The following is an 18,424-nucleotide window of genomic DNA, read 5'->3' as shown; positions in this document are numbered from 1 at the left end:
GGGTTCAATCTTATGCTTCATTTACACTGTTGGAATAGGTTTGGGAAATGTGTCAACAGAGACATCTTTCAGATGAATAACCATATGAATTGCCATATGAATAACTTTCAGAGTTATTCATACAGCAATAACCCCATTCATTGTTTTGCAAATCAAGAATAAAAAGTCAATCTAGAACTTCTTCTCAACGTGATATTCTTGCTGAGAATACCAGGTTCACATAACGTGTTCTCTGCAGCATGTATTGATGACAACTTGAATTATGAAATTCTAAATGACATGACAATACAGTAGTATAGAAATTCAATATAGTAATATAGCTGTTAATATTGTCCTTTTCTTTTTAGAAGGCTGGTATCTTTCAGTCAACTCTAGCTGTAGAGCTGTAACTACACTATCATGAAGCCATGCTAAAGAAAATATGGGTAGTTACATCAAAGGATAGAACTGGCTGATCCAAGAACACTAGATATGTTAAAAAAATATGCAAAATAAATTTAAAAAATAATTTAGAGACTTTTTTAGCAACAAAAGCTTACCAGCTCAGTGAACATGGGAGCTAAGGTTATTTGCCTTTCTCTAGATGAATCTTCCCTGTTTCATTGAATTTCAGTAGAATGATATCAATGCTTAGTAATATCTCTACTTACCTATGAATTTTTTTCACTGACTATCATATAATTATGGAATGGTTTGGGTTGGAAGAGACCAACCTCCTGAGATGGGCAGGGATATCTTTCACTAGATCAGATTTCTCAGAGCTTCCTCCAGATACAGGGTATCCTCAACTACTCTGGGCAACCTATTCCAGTGCCTCACCACCCTCAGAGAAAAGAACTTTCTGTTGGAAAAAAGGCACATTTTAGATAAAAATAACTAAAGAGAGCTATTCTTTCACATCACTGTCATATTTAGCATCAGATTTTAATTTTCTCTCTTAACTTTTGTTTATTTTTCCTCTTTGTTACAATAGTCTCCCTATCCTTACTTTGTTGATGTCTCTACATTGCTGTATTCCTAATTTGGCTTTATTATTTCCTCATTTCTCTCTATTCTAGGTTTTATTTGAAATAGTTCAAATTATTAAAAAATTATTGGAATCAGTTCTTTACCTTTCTATTACAGATCTACTTGCTAAATACAAGGGTAGTCATTATTCTGGGGGAAAAAATTGTTAGAGACTGTCTTTAATTCTATTTCTCAGTCTCTAACAACACAAATTTAATTAAAAATCACATTGTATAAGCAATCAAATATTAGCCAATCTTAGTCTAGAACCTTGAACAATGTACCAGATTGCTCTCTTACTTCTCCTTTTAATTTCTTTACCGCAGTCACAGAAATATGGACTCTTTGCTTCTCTGGTTGTTTGGTTGGTTTTTGTTAAGAAAAAGGGCTAACCACTATTTTGTAAAGAAAATTGTCATCTAAACATTGTCAAAGAAAATGAAGCTATAGCATTTTTCACTAAGGAATTCAGGTTTTTGGTATTTGTACAATTTAATTTCCTGAAACTGTTTCTATTTTCTTCGACCAGGAGAATTTTATTGAAAATTTTGTAAAGGTTGAGTGCATTCTGCTTTCAATTTCAATATTTAAAATCAAAAGTAGGGTAGAATCTTTTAAAAAGTTGATTAAAATCTAGAGAAACAACTGACATTTTTCACCACTTTTTTTGTTTGTTTCAAATATCTGCAGTCATGTATTTTTAATAAGGGGAGAAGGGTCTTGTTTCTTGCAAGTGAAAAGTAATTTTGTGTTTAATTCTATTTCAGATGTGTCAGTTCAAGGTTACTAAGTAAATATTCCCCAGTAGTACACTTTTTAATGTACTAGCACACCTTTTATTGGGTGCTAATGTATAGTTTCTGTGTGGGTGTTTATCTGTATATTACATTTCACTGAGAAATTTTTCTGCACAGAATTCTCAAGACTGAAGTTTTAATGGTGCAGATTTGTAATATTACTCCACAAGTGGAAGGCCTTCCAGTTTTATGACAAGAATATTTTAATCCTGTGAAAGAAGAATGTAGGTATACCTGATTAGGAGGTAAATACAAGTTGTAGTTCTTTGTATTGTAAAAAGTAGAAAGTGAAAGTAGATCAATGACTTATATTCATCGTATTTGGATTGCCAGTGCTTGAAGTGAGCTACTTTTTTGAATTGCTCAGAAAAACTTTATATGGTATTGCAATGCTCACTAACTACCTACTGCCATCCTGAGTCAGTCCCATCTGAACTCTTCCATTTGACTATTGATAAAATGTAACATCTGGGGCAAGCACCTAAGTGTAGGGCAGCTCCTCTTTAAGAATAGGATAAGGAAAAGCTCAACAATCAGCTAAGTCTTTGACTGCAAAAGTAATTTATCAGGTTTGAAATTTTATAGCTCTTCAGACAGGATATGGCTGAGTTGACCTCCTTTTTCATGAGTGAGTTGAAAGTTTAATGTTGAACTTCTCGTGGCTTCTTCAAACAAACCAAAAAAGACCTGACTGTTCTTCTGCTGAAAGTGGCATATTACTTGTCAGTCCAATATCAAAGCACTTATCAAAGACTTCTACCAGAGAGAGAAAATAATTTTCTAGAAATATCTGCAGTTCTTTCATCTAACCAAAATGAATTGAGATGGATCTCTGGCTCCCAGAGTGCCCTGAGAAATGGATAGTATGAGCTATTGTACAAGTAAAGTATGTAATGGCTGACTTTCCTTCTTCTGGTAACCTTGAGAAATAAATAGCAAATTGAATACACAAAGATGCCCTTCCTTCTCCTTCCAAAACTTGTAATAAATGTCATGTTTCAGGCAGTATATCGCAATAAAAAGTGCTGTTTCAGCATGTGGCCACTGAGTCTGAAATTGTACAGGGTGGAATAATGCAGGAAAGACTGTATTTCAAATTGTTTATACATTTGATTTTCACACCCTCAACCATAAAGAATGCTTAAGTACAATGTTGAGTAAAATGAGTTCATTGTTCAATGGCTATTGCCAGGCTTTGGGTTTGAATACTGGTGAGGTGCACAAAATAAGAGATAAAGGGCAACATTTTCAGGGTTGTTCTGGAAATATATTTTAGTTTATAATGCATTATACTTCCAACAGTACTGAAGTTAGGACCTCAGTAGCTGATTCACGCCAGCTATGCACGAACTAAAAATAAAGTTTGGTCACAAAGTTTGCAGCTAAAAATTAGTACTTGAAACATTTCATTACAATTAAAACTTCCAAAAGTAATAAAAAGAACCTATTAAAAGGATTTGCATGACAGAAAGTAAAAAGTTTTGCTAAATAAAATTATAAGAACAGAAATAATATTCATTGCCCATAAACTATGTAAAATTTATATCTTTTTCTTATAGCATATCCCTGGATCTTATTTGACTAATAAAAAAGATTATTTTAATATTTCACACCTATGAGTGCACTGTAGGTCTGACTAACTGCGTCCTTCTTAAGAGAAATCAACTTTACTTAATCCTGAAAAGGCTTAGTAGCTTCTGCACTTTTGAGTATCATCAATACTCACTAAAACAGAAATAAATCATAATGTGAATGTTCAGCACCTTTCAGGAAAACACTCATAAATATTAATGCTGTGTATTAGAAGCCTTGCATTATGGAATTTATATATGGTGTGGATAAATCAAAAGGTGTCTTTATCAACAGACAGATTGAATACTTCACCAGTGGAAGAACAATCATGAAACACAGTTGAAAACTCTGAAAGAAGTAGGAGCTAAAGGGGTGAATGAAAGAAAAAAACACTCAGGATAATATTCTCTTTTTTGTTTGGATGAAAGAATGAAAAAAATGGCTGTTAAGGAAAAACCTTAATGTTCTGAAAAAAATTCTAGTGAGATTAACAAAAATTACTGTACTGGTAGTCACGAGATTTCTCTCTTAGAAGAACAAAGATACTGTGAAAAAGATTCAGAAAAGTAAGCTCAAAGTCTGTGAACTCAATATCAGTTTTCTTTCTGTTGAGCTTCTCACTTCAAGAAAGGTATGAGCCAAGTGAAAGAAGGTCACAAGAGATTAATGGGCAATACCTTTTACTTGTGGCAGAAGGGTTTGTTTAGACTACAGAATATAAGGAAGGGATGACAATTTGAACATAGTTTTCAGTTATGCAATAGGTTGCAAAGAGGTAGGGTCTTTTTTTTGTTCTCTCTTCCATGAGGGAAAAGGATAGGACATGGTAGGACAAAACATGACAAGGCAAGAAATTAAATATAATAATAATAATATATGTAACTTGCAGAAAGAAAGGCATTGGATAAATTTTAGAAGATTATGAAGACAATCATTAGACTAGAATATCAGTGAAACAGAATGCCTGTGAAACTTGTAGTCTACTGTCACTAGAAGAGAAAAAATGAATACTTTCTGAGAGAGCAACTGAAGTAGATGACCTTCCAGCACCACTTGTAAATATTTTTAGAGGTCTAGAAATTTTCTCCTGGCAACAGAAAGAAAAGGTACCACAAATCATACATAGATTTCAGTAATTTTGCCATCTGATTCAGCATAGTAGAGTGCTCTTAGTAATCAAAACAAATCTAAACTCTTGACAGGAAAACAAGAAAAATTTCTCCTTGAAACACTTCAAGTGATTTAACTTTCAATATTTTTTCTTGTACACAATAGATGTATGTTAGTCTGCTCTTAGTTTCTTTTCAGTTATGGGATCAAAGCAAGAAAAGAAGCATTCTTTTACCTCTTCACTGTAGCAATTCAATATAATAACTAAATATTCAGTCAGCAATCATGAGAGCTCAGCTTTAGAAAGCATAGCAAGTATTCATTACAATTGTCTTAAAGAAATCTTTGTCACTGAAAAACTGCTTACATAATTACCAAAGGAAATGTGTAAGTCAGAGACTTAACTATCAAATACTTGTTGGCTAAAGGACAAAAGTGGGCGAGTCCATTTAGGAAATAAAAAATAACAGCACTTTCCCTATACCCCCCACCTGAGCTTGGAAAAATTTAATCCTGTTTCTTTCAATGAAATTAGAAAAAGAAATTTACAGAAAAACAATAGCTTTATTATCTTAATAGCATCCTGAAAATGAAGAAAACTTTGCACTTTTTTCATGAGCAAAATCGGGACTATAAAGCTGTGGTCTCAACTGGATTTTGAGTCATCATTTATTGTCCAAGACATTTGGAAAACTCTGTTTAACTGTGCCGGTTCCATCTGTCTCAGTCTAATACTGAGAAGTTCAGTACTTGGAAGTGTAATCTTCAATATCACACTTTAAAGTTAATTGCTATCCAATGCACTGTGAGAGACAGACAAAATTTTTAAATTTTATTTAGGGAGACTTGAAGCCAGTTGATGGAATCTAGGTTGAGATTGGTAATGCAAATACGAGGGCTTAAAAAAATCAGTGGGAATAGCAAATCAGCAAAAAAAAGGACATGATAATAGTCAGTAGGGGGGCAGAAGAACATGCCAAAGTCTTCAAACAGTATAGTGGTAACCAGGAAAAAACTGAGTGAGAAGACTTAATTCATTGTTTAGAATACATTATCTCTATTGAAAACCAAAGGCAGGCATTTCCCCACATTTGCATAAAGTCCCTCTGTCTACAGTAGTAGTAGTAGTAAGAGAAGTAGGAGCAGTAGGAGTAGTAGTAATAAACCAAAGTGGAATATATGAGAATATGTAATACAAACAATAATCATATTAAAAATCCAAAACAAAGCATTTTTTAAAATTTTCTAAAAAAATTAAATTTAAATTTTTTAAATTATATATAGTATCTAAAAATGTGAGGTAATTTTGAGGTTGAAAATGTCATTCTATTTCTTGAATTTGCAATCCTTTTATTGAGAGTTTAACTTTTTTTTGCATATTACCAGAAGTCCAATGCCAAATGTTTTAATATTTAATTATCCTTTTTCATTGCACATTAGTGAGAGAAGCAGGAAGGTGAGGTTACTAGAGCAATAAGCATCTGTAAGAATGAGAATCAGGAAAATATAACACTGGAGCATACTGAAACAAGAAGAATAAACTAAAGGGGCTGGAGAAATCACTCTAATTTGGAAAAAAAGACCTTTCCTGAAAACTGAGTTGACAAAAAAAAGGTATCTAAGGGTAGTCTATATTCTTTCATATGTTTGATATGAAAATATAACTTCTTTAGTAATATTATTAATATTATTTTAACAAAAAACATTTTGTAACTGTAACATTATGCCATGAAAGCTCTCAGAATATTGAATCTGCTCTACTGAATATTCTTCCATAGATCAATCCTGTCATCTTCTGGGAATGGAATATTTTGTGTGTGTGTGTGTGTGTGTGTGTGTGTATGAAAGTATAACCTGTTTGTTAGAGCATCTTGTTTTAAATGCAGTAATTTAAAACATCACCTGTTTTTGATTATTATCAAAGTGGCAATTTGAGGATCCAATAAAATGGAAATTAATACTAGACCTAATTTGCATATGTGAATTGAATTTTTATTTGCTTTACAAAAATGGTTTTGGATATCACAGTGATGACACTTTCATTAATATTGATTAAGGTCCTACACGTATGTCAGGGCAATCCCAAGCAGAAATGGAGGCTGGAAGAAGAATGGATTGAGTGCAGCTCTAAGGAAAAAGACTTAGGAATATTGGTTGACAAGAAGTGCAAGATACCCCAGCCATGCAGACTTGCAGACCAAAAATGCAACTTTTTCCTGAGCTGCATCAAAAGAGGTGTGGTCAGCAGGGCAAGGGTGGTGAGTCTGCCCCTTCTACTTTGCTCTGGAGAGTGCTGCATCCACCTCTGGCTACGACAAAGAAGGACATCAACCTGTTGGAGCAAGTCCAGAGGAGGATCACAAACATGGTCATAGGGATGGAGCAACTCTCCTAGGAGATAGTTGGGCTGAGAGAGTTGGGCTGTTCAACCTGGAGAAAGCATTTGGCAGCCTTCAGTATCTAAACAGGACCTACAAGAAAGCTGGAGATGGACTTTTGACAAGCGTGTGTAAAGACAGGACAAAGGGAAATGGCTTTAAACTGAATGAGAGATTAGATATTAGGAAAAAATTCTTTGTTGTGCAGGTGGGGAGGCATAGGAGCAGGTTTCCCAAAGAAGCTGTGGATGCTCCAACCCTGGAAGTGCTCAGGGACAGGTTGGATGAGGCTTTGAGCAACTTGGTCTCATGGAAGATGTCCCTGCCCATGGCAGGGAGTTTGGAGCTAGATGATCTTTAAGTTGCCTTCCAACCCAAACCATTCTATAATTCTATTATTATATTATATAATACATAGAATTATGTATCATTATAAGTATGTTACAGTTATAATAAAGTTGTCCACTTTGTCAATCTGTACTGATGTCAGGGCTTGAAAAAAAATTGGGATTCTTCATTGTTTTTATTTTTTTTCTGTTTTGGTTTTATTCAATAATCAGAGAATTATTTAGAAGCAAGTAATAAAATAGCTTGCAATAAACATATTGGACTTAAAATTATGTTACTTTAAGTGAAGAAAGACTTGGACGACTAGTTATTCCCTTAGTAGGAGGGAATATCTTGGTCCCCTTGAAGTTAATAATATCTGTGCTATTCCTTTCAGGTACGGTGGGGTTTCTCTTATAGCCTTTTAGAGCTTTGCCAAGTCCTATGACATGAATATTATCTCACCAAACAGACCAAATTTTGTTTTGTTTTGTTTTGATTTGTTTTGTTTTGTCTTTTTATATTATTTTAAATTTTCTCTTTGCAGAAAGAGCTTGCTTTTTTCTTCTTCCAGGTCAGAAACATTTCCTTGGATATGACAGATCTTAGGTCAAATATATTGCACAAGCTAAAATACAATCAAGGAATTAAATCACTTCAACCTTGGAAATCACCACTTTTGAAAGTGATAAAGTAAATGCTAAACCCATTGTAAATACTATCTTAATGAATTTCTGGCTCAACTTTATCTAGCTTACAAAATCATGTTGTCTAGAATGTTCTCTCCTTGAATGTTTACCTTAAAAAAAAATTGTGCCCACTTACAAAATAAATTTTATGCTTTTCTTTTTTTTCAGTATGTGGGGTTTTCTAAGGAAAAAAAAAAAACCTTTACCCATATTTTTATAGAAATGAAGGAGAAAAGCATCTTAAACCAGATGTCTGAAGACAAAACTCTCAGAAATCCAAAAGTTACTTCAGTTCATTAGAGTTTATTTAATTTTCAGCCTTATTGTCTCAAATTCACATTGTCTAATGGAAACAGAGACAACAAAAAATTTACCCCAATGTACGTGAGAGGTCCAAAAGAAGAGTAGAGATGGGGGCAGGGAAAAAAACCAAACAAATATTTTTTGATTTTTCATTCACACATTCTGTAAATGATCAGAGATGGATAGAGACAGAATCTCCTCATCTATCTTTAACATTATTCCAGGTATATTCCACGTATTTTGTTGCAAGCATTTTGGTTATGATAACTGTGCATTGATTACTTCTTGTACTTAGTTGGTTCTTTGAAGCAGTGACATTTTTAGTTTCTAAATTACATTATTATTATGGATATATATATTTTTAAAACATATATATAATTATCTTCTCTTTTCTTTATTACTTAGGGGACAGGAGGGGGCTGTTTGTTTAACTACATGCCCCCATGAGTTTGTTGTAATGTCTAGCATTCATTCAAAATATATTAATCTAAATTTCCTTTTTCTTCCTACTATAAATCTCAAGTATATGGAGACTTCATTTCTCTAGGTACTGAATACTGATTATCATTGCCTATTATAAATAATAATCACTTTTATACCACAGCGACTAAAAATGTCTTTTTCATTTTCTTGTCTATTTTTTTTAAATCTGAGCAAAGACTTGCAGTACGCTTTTTAGGATTATTATTTCCAAGAGACTGCTAGATATGATTCTACAGTGATTGCTACTATTTAGTGCTTTAACTGCAGTTACTGTAACTCTAGCCACCAGTCTCTCCGGATTACTCAAAACTAAATGATTTAGGACTGTTTCACTTCCCTTGGGCTATTTCAGCAAATAGCTAAAGGGCTTGAGAAAATAGCTCTAGGGGTTGAAAAATGTCTTCTCAGAACTCTCTTGCATTCTGACATTAAATCAGTTTGAATTTGAGTTTGTGTCATCACTTATTTAAAGATAATAGGTATTTCTAGAAAACTAAACACACAGGATTTTAATTTTTTCAAAAACTTGTGTTGAAGAAAATAGCCCAGATATAGATAAACCAAAATAAGTTGCACACAGCAGCGTACATATAAACAAAGTTAAAACTAAAGGGCAGCACTGTTTTGTCTTCAGCTGGGGGAATATTGGACAGTGTTCAGTGGCGCATGGGAGGTGGGCAAAGTCACACAAGGCCCAAGAGGGAAGAAACTGAAACATTTCAAGAACAATTCAGAAAATTTGTATGTTAGAAGGGTACTTCCTTGGATTTCACATTTGATTCAAGGCATAGTCATACACACACAAATTTGTATCCATACTGCTGAATTATAGACATTTCACTGAGTCTACCCACTGACATCATGCAGTTTCTGTAGATGACAGAAACAGATAAGCATCCAGAGAACCATTCAGATCCCACATGGTCTCAGCTTAATGTCTGCTTGAAACACTGATCAAATTATTGAGTCCTTGTAGACATCCACCTAGCTGAATCCATTAGATAATTCTGGTGTGCACTGGAAAAACAAACTGAACACAAGTGTTTATTATGAGGAGGCCTACAGCAAAGCACTGCCAGTCAGGTGTGCATTGTCTGGGCTGCACTAAAGCTTTAGCTATGTGTAGGGAAAAAAAAAACCATCAGCAGCAAACAGAGCCCAGATGAGCTGCTAACAAATTTACTTCTTTGTAACACAATTGTGGAGGGAGACCACTGGATAGCAGGAACCCCAGGAGGAACTTCTAAGAGGCGTTTAAGATGTGGAGAGAATCAAATAAGTTGGCCTGGAGTGATGTGATTAATGAGGTCCTCTGCATCTAACCATCTAACTTAGAAAAGCAGTTTGCAGTCAAGATGTATCAGCTCTGGCACCTGATCATGGGAAACATCCAGCATGGACGTCCAGCACCCTGTAGATGCATGACCTATGGTGGAACTTCTGCATGATATGTCATGCAGTTGGCTAAGAAGGACAATGTTTTCTTTTCCTATGGAGGCTGGACCACTGAATTTCAGACATACTATTCAGTGGACGAGGAGGCAAAAAGAAACTTGATTTTCACAGTGGATATGACACAAATTTAGGGAAAGAACAATCCCAATATTGGGAGAAAAATTCCTATCGCTCCTGTGTGACTTGGTTGTTTCTTTAAAAACAGTATTTTTAAATCTTCATTATAAATTTGAAGCCATACTCCCTTGTGCTGTCACTATATGCCCTTGCCAAAAGTCTCCAGTTCTCTCATAGGCCCTCTTTAAAAGTTAAAAGTAAAGTATTTAAAAGTAAAAGTAAAAAGGTAAAAGTTCTCCCCAGAGCCTTCTTTTCTCCAGACTGAACAACCCCAATTGTCTCAGCCTTTTGAGTCTATGATGACTGGACGGAATAAACCAGTTTCATGAGATCTGGTGGCTGGATGGCCAGTGCTCTCTTTTGTCTGGCTCCTCTCTAGATTGTGAGTGAGTACCTTCCTTCAATCCCTGTCATCTTAAATTCCTGTCATCTTAAATTCCTTTCATTTGAGAGTCCAGGTTTTTTTCTCATCCAAGCTATCTGAATCTCTTAACAAGCCATTTCAAGACCGTCCAACTTTATTTGCTCTCTAGTTAATTAAAAAAAAAAAAATCTGATTTGCTGAACAGGTCTTAGTTTCACAGTTTCTGGGGTTTCTACTTTCTTTGGCCATTCTAATTTAGCCAGTGTCATAGATCTCTCAATAGGTTGTTTCCAGAGTTGTCTAACTCAAAATAATTCAACCACAGAAGCAAATGGAAATAAAAGGCATTCCAAGTGGGTCTCCCTCTATGCTCAGCACTGCCACATTAGTTAAAATTTCACTTTTCAAAGAAGATAATTTACTTTTCAATATTTCTTCAAATACTTGACATTCAGCATGGGTGTGCCTTATGAAAGATCCTTTTCCTCCCTCTCTGCCTCCCTCACTTTCTTTCTTTTTTTCTCTTCCTCTCCCCTTCCCCCCTTTTACTATTATATCTGGCAGGATGAGAACAAAAATTTCAACTGTCACCAGCCAGTGCTATTATTTCTTCACTTCTCTGGTTCTTACATTTTTGAAACTTACATTTTTTGAGGTAAAGCTGTTCCTTAGTTTTTGAAAATTGTCATGTTCAAAAGGCTGTAATCAACTTATTACATGAGAAGAATTTCTGCAAGTAACAGTAATTATCATCTACTTCTAGTCATAGATATCTGGTGCCCTTTAAAAAATATTTCATTCTTCTGTAAAAGACATTAGAATCATTAAAATACATTCAAACAGCAAAAGTTTGATGGTTAGTAACATTTTTATATTCATGAGAAGAATTATTTTCTTATCCTGACCATATCCTTAAATTTCAAAAGAAATTTATAAATTATTTATAAAATATTAATTATATTATTAATATATTCATCAGTATCCTTCTGACAGACTGTTTGATTTCCCAAATACTACTTTAAGTGTATTGTTGATTATCTAAATGTATAAATAATTTTCTCTCTTGATTACCAAGCATAGTATTAAGTGGGCTGAGCTTCCCAGAACTTGTAACATAAAACTTATCAAATGTAATTCACATTAAAAACACAAATTTCTAGACATCAGATGATATATGTTACATAGAGAGGAAAAAAGCTCAATGCAGAATTATCCTTAAAACCTTTAAATCATTTTCTCCACCACTCTTGATAACTAGCTTTGCAATTTAGTCTGTCTTGGTTATGTTCCCAGCAGGTTATCAACAATTAATTAGCAATACATCTCAAATGCTCTCTGCACTTGTGTACTAATTGCATGGCACTAGAATCTGGCTCCACTTGGTAAATAAACTATAGCCATAACCATTTGTTTCTAGATGAGACATATACACAGTTTACACATATTTTTTCATTATATTCCAGTCTTTACCTACCAGATGTACTTCTAAGAGACATAAAGGCTATTTACGAGCTTTGGATGAAACTATTCAACTGTTCCACAACAAATAAAAAATTGAATTTTGCTTCTGTCACATTTCCCTCATCATTCCCCTGAAGGTTTTTCTCTCTTTCATCTTTATTCTCTATCAGGAATCTCGTTCTTTGCATTAACAAAGAAACTAGGATAAGTGACCTTCCAAGCAACTGCTAGATGATTAAAATAAAGGCACAAAACTGTAGATTCTGAGCAGGGTCAAATGGAAAGGAGTCAAAAGTAAAGCAACTAAACTTTTCTCATACACTACATAAAAATACAAGTAAATGCTACACCTGTATGCTCAATAATGAAAGCTACACTGCAACACCCCCAAAAATAACATTTCATTTATGAGTCATTGTATTACAGGAGTGAAATAACACAAGAGACTTGCTTTCTTTTCCTATAAAATTAACAATCATCACTCTTTCTTCTATATTTTTAACTTATATAAAACTACTTACTCTTTAACCAGACCAATTCTTATCTTTTTAGTAATAAGAACAGGTGAAATAGATCCAGATGGTGCAGAATTAGATATAAGAAACCAATGCTCAAATTGAATCCAAAATGTGATTTGTGTATTTCTCTTCTGCTAAGGTCATCTGGATACAAGAAATATGATCATTTTAAATAATAATTACCTCATTTAAAATATTGAATTCTTTTGTTTAATTTATCATACATTTAATACATTACATTTTTCCTTATGATATTTATTTATTGATCAGCTGCTATTCATGTTTTGCCTCCTAAATATTGAATTAAATTGTGTTTATTTTGCTGATCAGTTTTAAACCCTTCATATCTTTAATTTATAAAAATGAGAGATTGAAAGAAAGGCAAAACACTTGGACATGAATGCTGGTATTCCAAACTAAGCTGAATGGTGTTAACTTGCATATGTCTTTAAAAAAAAATCCAGAACATCCCAAATAAATAAGAAAAACACTCACAACAAAACCCCATAAATATTAAATATATGAACATACAGAAAAATTTGACATCTGATACCTTAACACGAAATACCAGGAGCACACAGAGGACACTTGTGACCCTTGTAGCAGCTTAGTCTTCTGCTGACCTGTTTTTTGTAGTTAAAATCAAGTATAATTAGTCATCTTTTTATTAATGAAAAATTCTAATTTCCATACTTATGCCTCAGGCCATTGACTTTCATACTAAGTCTGTTCTTCTGGAAACAGTGTAGGCTTTCTGCCCAAAGTACACAGAAGAACATCAACAACTTCAAATACTTTTAAAAATCTTAGCACTCTAATATGTCCACGAAAATATAATCTATTGAAGTGTTTTGAAAACCTTAGAAAACATAGGAATCTTCCTACGTGACTTCCTAAGGACTGACAATACTCGAAGTATATCAAATGTCTTAGCAACCATTAAATCAGTTATTCAACAGATTTTTATATTTTTAAATTTTTTTTTAATACGTACTTTTTTCAGAATTCTGTGCACAAATATATCTGCTTAATTGTGACAAGGCTTTTGAGAATAGGATTTACACTTTCATTTTAACATCCTGATCTCATAAGAAGCCCATGGAAGTTCAATTTCAATGTAATTTGAATAGTCTTATTAAGTAAAATCCTGCTCCACTGACTTCAAAGATGACAGGATTTCACCTGTAGCCTTCCCATCAATTTAACATTGTCCAGCATTTTTTGCTTTTTTGGCAGTAACACAGCACATTTACCCCATACCCCATAAGTGGAGCACAGAAATCTCAAAGAAAGCTCACATTTTGGCTATTATTTGCAGCTGTTTTGCAAAGGTTCTATGAAAAGAAACCATATCACAAAGCTTTGACACCAATGTCTTACCAGAGTCAACATCCTGATGTAGCTTCCAAAGTAGCCATGGATATTTCTTACCCATAGATCTTCCTTTTTTTTTTTTTTTGTATCTTTCAAAAACTTTATTTTACTTATTCTAATAAAATTATATGCTCAGTAACTGCTTCATAGTGTTGCAATCAACCATATAAGAAATTGCACTTGATGAAATTATTAAAGAAATATCAAATGTTGACAACTGATCAGGTTCCTAAAACTCAAGATGTTCACATTGCTTAAATGGAATGTGATCTCCAAGACAGATTGAGATGTTCTGTTAGAAGTGTTGTTCACATTTTGTCTAACTTAGGTGGAAATTAAAAACTTGATTTCAGTTTATAGTGTATTCCGTAATACTGGTCAATTTCCACCTCTCACCAATTGCTCCGATATATTAATAAGCTCATGACAGAATACAGTGAATACAGTTCTAAATTTGCGGTGTACAGGATGTAAACAACATGATGGAATTCATTATAACTGGCCTTAAAAATAATAAATAAGCTTAGCTTTTTATGTATATACTACATTAAATGTCTAGGAGAGAAATTAGAAAACAAAGAAAATATTAATTTGAATTAACAACATTTTCCTCAAATATTGTTTATTGAAATAGTGGGGGAGGGGTTGTGTTAATAATTATGGATGAAAGAAGAATACTTTTACTTCTGTTTTTCTGTAAGAAGGTTATCATCTGCAAATCTTCTAACAGCATCAGCGAGAAAAGTTCTCATCTGTCCATTTCATCTTTGATCTTTATCTGGAAGGATAAAAGCAATACTTCCTTAAGGCTGAATGCATCAGCAAAATATTTTTCTGGTTCTTGGAGCTGGTTTAAATTTCCTCTGGAAGTTATTATCTAAAAAATTATAACACCAGTCCAAATAATTTATGATACATTCATAATTCTGCTTACAAGAAGGCAAGGATGAAACACAACAACTATTTCACATTTTCCTAAGGGTATTGTTACAGTTGAATTCTAGTGAGGGGAAATGAATGTCTGAAGCCTTAATTTCATTGCTAGGTATGTCACTTACTCCTCATGAACATTCAGAGGGTCACAGATTTTAATTTATTATTTTTTGTATATAAATATAGGCATTTAAATCCACCTCCAGACAGTGAATTTATTGACAAGCTACTAGGTGGCCAGGCATAGCAGCATGTTTTCATTTTAAAGGAAACAAAATTTACTGTTAGCTGGTTCTATCAATGCTGTTGTTCTAAGTGTCCTAAGTTCATTTTAGTTAAGGGAAATATTTTCACAAGATCAGGGAGTAACAGCACATTCTGTTCTGCTAACAGAAGGATCAAGTGGTGGCACTTAATTTTACTCCTCTTAGATCCAGAGATTTCCAACAAAATGAATGCTGAATTGGGTGATTCCAAATGGTAGTCCAAATTTTAGGCATGATTCAGTAGTCTGGACATACACACTGGCTGTCATATGAGACCCTTTATTTTGTCAGAGACATCTATACAGAACAGAAAAATGAGATGCAAATCCATGAGGACTGTGCATGGCCTAGACTGGCATGTTAGCAGAGCAAATGCCATGATCAGACCACATTAAAAAAATAAAACATGTATTTAGCATCCTTTTAAGTGCAATGGAACATAGTCGTTCTTGTTCCACAGAGAGTATAATCTTTCCATACTATTTTTAAATTCGTGGTGATCAGGAAAACTTGCTGAGGGAGAAGGAAACTATCACTTTTGTCTTGAGGAAGGACAGGAAGACTGATCTGGGGAACTAAATGACATTCAGCCTAACCTCAGTCCCTAGGAAAGGGATGCAGAAAATCACTCTGGAAATCATTTCTAAACATGGAAAGGACAAGGTGGTTGTGTGGCATGAATTTTTGAAGTGGGAATGATGTTTAGTCAAACTAATAGCTTTCTACAATCAAATGAGTGATGTGAATGAGAATACATCAGTAAAGGTTGTTTATGTTAACCTCAGCAATGCCTTTAAAGCTTTCTCCTGTGAAACCCTCACAGACAAGCTGATAAACTATGTACAACACAAAAGGTCAGTGAAGTGGACTGAACACCAGATGAACTTCCAGGCTCAGAAAGCTGTGATCAGCAGTGTAAAGAGAAGCTCAAACCCAGGCACCAATGTTGTAGCCCAGGGGCTGGTACTGGCTCCAATACTTTTAGTATTTTATTTACATTGTGAAGTCATAATGGAATTTTTGCATCAACACAATTATTGTGAAATGAAGAAATATTATTTGAGGAATTTGAATAATGTTATTATAAGAAAATGTATTCTGCAAATTCTACTTGATCAGTCCAGAAAATGGTCAGATATTAAAATTATTTGCAAAATAAACTATTATAGAATTACCATTTACTATTTAAAAAATCATACCAAGCAACTTAATTCATAACAATCAGCTGATATAGATGGGGGCAAATCCACACCACATCAGGTATTTTAAAAGACTCACTACATTTTTTCTTATTTTAAGTTCTGTACAATGGTATGTCTGCATAAGACAAATATGTTTTATTTTTGGTCAAAAGCTCAGTGTAAGAGAGGAAATAATACTACTTTTCTGCATTGCACCAATGCTCTCAAGGTTTGTTAAATTACTTTCCTTCTATAATTCAGATATGGGATCTCATCCCTTTACTTTTTTGGAGACATATTATGTTGAGTCTGAAACTGAACAGTGTTCCATCTGAAAGCCAAAACACGACCTTCTTAGTTTTTGACATCTTTTTGAGCACAACAGTTTTCATCAGAAAGAGGAAAGAAAAGTTTCCTCTGAATAGAAAAGGCAGATTTTGTTTTATTTCTTCCTTACTCCCATGGGTAAAACAGTGAATGGATTGATCTTTATGACACAGTTTCCTAAGCATATATCCCTCCAAGGATGTAGATATAAGCCCTTTTGAAATCAAATCCCAAGGGAAAAGTATGTCAGAGGATATTAAAAATAGCTGGCTATTGTTCACACTTGATTTTCAAAATAAAACAAAATCAAAACTGAACAAAACCACACAAATCCACTAAGTTTAAAGGTCAGATTTCTTTTCTTTTTCCTCCTGATATCTAAATTATTTTTTTAACATGGAAGGTCAATGTATTTTGACACTTATCCTCTTCTGATTTACCCAGATAAAGAACAGGAATAACTTCATCAAGATCAATAGTCCTACTAGTGTAGAATCTGAAACATATTATACCCCATAAAAGATATTCTACTACATACATAGAGCACTATTAGTTAAACACACTTGTATAACAATTTGTTAGAACACTTTGTAGAAGGCAAGAATAATTGTTCACCTCCACTGTCAAATTTACAGTCACAGCAGCATGTGCTCTGCCAGCCTGACAGTGAAAAGAAGTCATTGATTTGTTCAGGTCTGGCAACCCTTCCTAGAACTTTGTGCTGCTTTCACAAAGAGAATATCATGAATGCAGCTTATAATTCTACCAGATTTCTTGTGAACAGGGAAATGAGGCACATACCTGTACCCAGCTTGTCCTTCCTAAAATGAATAGATAGCTTACTGAGAGAAAGAGAAAAGTGAATAAATCCTTAAGCTACCTGCTACACCGCAAGGCAGTGTGTAATTTTGGTGCCTGGTGTCATTTCTATTGTACTTCACAGATGTTAAGTACTTAGCGTTTTATCTCAGCTTCACAGGAAACTAAGGAAGAAAAGTTAATGATTTGGCAATAAAGGATAGAGCACCAGATATATGGCTTGAGTGCAGAAATTTGCTTTTTGTAATCTAATAAATCATGCTGTTCATATGTTATTTAGAAGCCAGCAGATCTCAGAAAGGCATAGAGCTCAGCTGGATGTGGCTCCACTAGGTAACACTAGGTTTATCAGATTAGGTTTATCAATCTTGCCTCCAAATTCTTTGACTTGATCTGGGAGACCTCCAAAAACCAAGTCAGTGTTTGCCAGTTTTTTTCTCAGACCCTGAAGAACAGATCAAGGGAAGTGTGGAAGAAAGAGCATGAGGAGGGAAGTGAGACTAATGTCTGATCCTCATAGAAGACAGATTTTGAACAGTGGTATAAATCTGTATGTTCAGGTTTTCTTCACATGAAAAATGAGACAGGATGAGATTTATCTTGACATTTCTAGGTCCTCAAAATTAATCACATACAAGAAGGGAAAAAAAAAGACAAAGAAAGAAAAAGAAAAAGAAAAAGAAAAAGAAAAAGAAAAAGAAAAAGAAAAAGAAAAAGAAAAAGAAAAAGAAAAAGAAAAAGAAAAAGAAAAAGAAAAAAAGAAAAAGAAAAAGAAAAAGAAAAAGAAAAAGAAAAAGAAAAAGAAAAAGAAAAAGAAAAAGAAAAAGGAGAAAGATCAGTATAGAAAAGAATGCAAAACTGATCAATGCAGCCCTTATATTCCAGTTCATAATACAATTGTGTCTAGGCATGGTATTTAAACTACTGAACACACAAAGAACT

This window comes from Lichenostomus cassidix, chromosome 1 (assembly GCF_008360975.1).
Source record: "Lichenostomus cassidix isolate B80296 chromosome 1, HeHo_3.0, whole genome shotgun sequence".
NCBI lineage: Eukaryota > Metazoa > Chordata > Aves > Passeriformes > Meliphagidae > Lichenostomus > Lichenostomus cassidix.
Note: the sequence above shows the minus strand (reverse complement) of the source record.